The sequence below is a fragment of the Alligator sinensis genome, unplaced genomic scaffold, assembly GCF_000455745.1.
Source record: "Alligator sinensis unplaced genomic scaffold, ASM45574v1 scaffold1190_1, whole genome shotgun sequence".
NCBI classification, from domain to species: domain Eukaryota; kingdom Metazoa; phylum Chordata; order Crocodylia; family Alligatoridae; genus Alligator; species Alligator sinensis.
Genome location: NW_005842969.1, coordinates 458,254 through 462,258, shown reverse-complemented (window position 1 = coordinate 462,258; position 4,005 = coordinate 458,254).

Here is a 4,005-nt window from a genome sequence, read left to right as displayed (position 1 = left end):
ATTGCCCGTGAAAAAGCAAACTTGCTAAATGGGTACTTTGCGTCAGTTTTTCACCAGTCCCATGGGACACCCCTGCCCACTGTGGGTCAGGGATGCCCAGGTGAGGGAGATTCCTTACCCTCCATCAATGCTGACCTCGTGAAGGAACACCTTGAGAGGCTGAATACCTTCAAGTCAGCCAGCCCTGATAGTCTACACCCCAGGGTACTCAAGGAGCTGGCAAGCATCATAGCTCGGCCCCTGGCATGGATCTTCGAGAACTCCTGGTGCTCTGGTGAAGTGCCCGAAGATTGGAAGAAGGCCAATGTGTTGCCTATCTTCAAGAAAGGGAGGAAAGTGGATCCGGCAAACTACAGAGCCATCAGCCTGACCTCCATCCCAGGGAAGATCCTAGAAAAGATTATTAAAGAGGCCATTCTTAACAGACTGGCTGATGGCAACATCCTGAGGGACAGCTAGCACAGGTTTGTTGCAGGTAGGTCTTGCTTGACCAATCTCATTTCCTTTTATGACCAGGTGACCTATCACCTGGACAAGGGAGAAGAGATTGATGTCATATATCTTGACGTTAAAAAAGCCTTCGATCTGGTATCCCATGATCACCTCTTGGCAAAACTGGCTAACTCCGGCCTTGACCCCACCACGATCCGCTGGCTGGGGAATTGGCTCTGTGGTCGGACCCAGAGGGTGTTGGTTGACAGAAGTCAATTGTCGTGGTGCGCTGTGACCAGTGGGGTCCCTCAAGCCTTTGTCCTAGTGTCTATACTATTTAACATTTTCATTAATGTTGTAGACATTGGAGTCAGAAGCAGACTGGCCAAGTTCGCTGACAGCACCAAACTCTGGGGTAAAGCACCCACACCTGAGGACAAGAGGGTGATCCAGGCAGACCTTGACAGGCTCAGAAAATTGGTGGATGAGAACCTGATGGTGTTTAACACCGAAAAATGCAAGGTTCTCCACCTTGGGAGGAAAAACCTGCAGCATGCTTATAGGCTCAGCAGCGCTACACTGGCCAGCACTTCTGACAAAAGGAACTTGTGGGTCATGATTGACCGCAAGATGAACATGAGCCTGCAATGTGATGCTGCAGCTAGTAACGTGAGCAAAATGCTGGCTTGCATCCATAGATGCTTCTCAAGCAAATCCCAGGACGTCATTCTCCTGTTGTACTCGGCCTTGGTGAGGCCGCAGCTGGAGTACTGCATCCAGTTTTGGGCTCCACAATTCAAAAAGGACGTGGAGAAGCTTGAGAGGGTTCAGAGGAGAGCCACGCACATGATCAGAGGTCAGGAAAACAGACCTTATGATGAGAGTCTGAGAGCCATGGGACTCTTCAGCCTGGAAAAACACAGGCTCAGGGGGGTCCTGGTGGCTACCTATAAGTTTATCAGGGGTGCTCACCAGGATCTGGGGGAACGTCTGTTCACCACAGCTCCCCAAGGGATGACAAGGTTGAACAGTCACAAACTCCTCCATGACCATTTCAGGCAGGACGTAAGGAAGAACTTCTTTACTGTCTGAGCCCCCAAGGTTTGGAGTAAACTGCTGCCAGAGGTGGTTCAAGGACCCGCTTTGAATGCCTTCAAGAGACAATTGGATGTTTATCTTGCTGGGATCCTATGCTCCCTGCTGGCTTCCTGCCACTGGGGTAGGGGGCTGGACTTGATCTTCCGAGGTCCCTTCCAGCCCTAATGAAAGATTCATAGACAAGGCCTCTTGATAAGTTGGTTGATCTTCAAGATAGTCCTTAATGGGCTTCAGTGGTATCATCTTCAACAGTAATAACTCTATTCAGGAGCTCTTGAAAGTGCTCCTTCCACTGCATCTTTATGATGGAACCATCTTTAAAACGAGTGTTGTTCCATCTTTGGATCTCAGAGCAACAAGTCCCTATGTGTTTGGGAAGATAACTTCAGTTGTTCGAAAAACAAGCCTCTCATAATACATCAATGCTGCAAAAATAGTGTTTGTATTAACAGCAGGTTCCATAGCCTACTAAAAAAATTAAGAAAAATATAAGCAAAGTAAGATGCAAGTAATTTTATCTCAATTCTATGAACTGTCTGCAGCTGACAGTCTAACTGGCAAGTTCTGGCAGCCAAAGGACCATTGTGTGGATAGCTACCCCACTGGCCCAAAGTGTAACATGCACATTCCAGTATAGCGTGCCAAGAAACAGTAGGATTGTATTTAGAAGGAACTCAGTTATAATGCTCCAGTGCTACCATGGCTGCTGCCAAGGTATTTGTTGTTAATGTTTGGCAAACAGGCTGCCATAGGCCTCAGCCAACTCTCTAAAGAGCTGTCAGATAAATGGAAGAGAATCTCTTCCTCAAAATCCAGAGCTAGTGCAGCCAGAGCAAAAGTAATCTTACCTTCCAAAAAACACTGATGCAAATAGTATTCCTTTAGTTTCTTTTGGGCCCCTGTTCCACATGCAAAGCATATGTTATGACTCTGTTAATCTACCTACAGGTAACAGAAGATTGCAAATGGTTTCTCACCTATCAAATGCATTTTTTCTTGCAGGCTATTGATGCAACTACTGGAGCCCCACACTGCTCTTATTTTCCTGGTTTAACTTTTTGTTGCTCTTTTATTTATACGCTGGAACAATGATGGTATCAAGGTAATGCCACTGAAAGTTCCTGTGGAGTACTCAGTTTTGCATTTGACAGGAACTTTGGTGACAGTCCTGGCAAAAGTGACAATTTTAGCAATAGCTTTCAGTTGCTTTGTCTGTCAGTAGCTCTAAGTGATGCCTGGACTAGGGCTGGCCCATAGGATTAGTACATTATAGTGCTCTATCTGACACCCTCTCTCCTGCACTAAGCAGAGATCTGCATAGCCTAGGATGTGGTCTCCAATTTCAGAAGAATTATGCAGATTATAGGTACCAAAAGAAATGGATATGTAGGAGGAAAGGGAAAGCAAACAAGCACTCAGGCAAAAGAGCAATGGGGACCACAGATTGATAGACAGATGCACTGAAGATTAAAAGGACAGTTTACATTAGTGAGACTGTGTGAAAGTCTTCCTGTCTGCAACCACACTATCTCCACAAGCTCTGGGTGGAAAGCAGAGGACACACATTACGGCATATCTACTATAGCCTTCAAAGAGGGATTGAGTGATTTAACAAGAAAACTATTCAGAGTTATAATACTGCTAGAAGAGGTTTGACAGGCATCTAAAAGCCTTAAGCTCAGGTCTTAAACTAAATCGCTGATAAGGTTAGTCTACCCTGCATGAAGGATTCATCCTCTCTCACATCTGCCTACTTTGGGATTTCCGGGAACTTTCAGCCAGTTGGGTACCAAGCCAGATGAGAGTCCCTGTATTGTATCAGCCCAGCGGTAGGTATAACATACTACTCCCATTTGAATGGTTGGCAAAAAGAAGGACAATGTTACGTCTCAGCTGTGTGTTCTTGGGCAACCCTGGCACAGGATGCAGTCTGTCTGACTCACAAGGACTCACCCCCCCTCCCTCCCCTCCTCTACCTAAACAAAACTGATTAAGATGCAGTGAGAGACACACCTAAGACCCTCAAGATAAGGGTGACAAGAGTGAACCAACTGCCCTAGGTCTCATTTACATCCGAGATGGAACCAGATGACCATTCATTTACATGAGAGATGGAGAACAGAAAGCCTGAAGCAGAGACTGCAGTGAATTCTGGGACCAGAGAAGCAGGGGAGCACTGCCTGATGGGGAATGTGTGCTTCAAATGTTAATCAACCCATGTTCACACACACCCAGCTCAGCATTTATCAGACCAGTTCTAATCTGGATTTGCTAAGGACTTTTCCCCCCCAGACACACACACACCTCTAAGTTTAATAGGCATCTCGGGCCGTACATTCCCCAGTCCCAAGGCCTATTTAAACTTGATTGACTAAAACTCAGTTGCCGGGTTAGGGAATGCTGAGGCAAGAGACCAAGTCAGAGGGGGTATGGGCAACATTTGAACAATGGTAAAGGGGTTCATCACAGCATCCA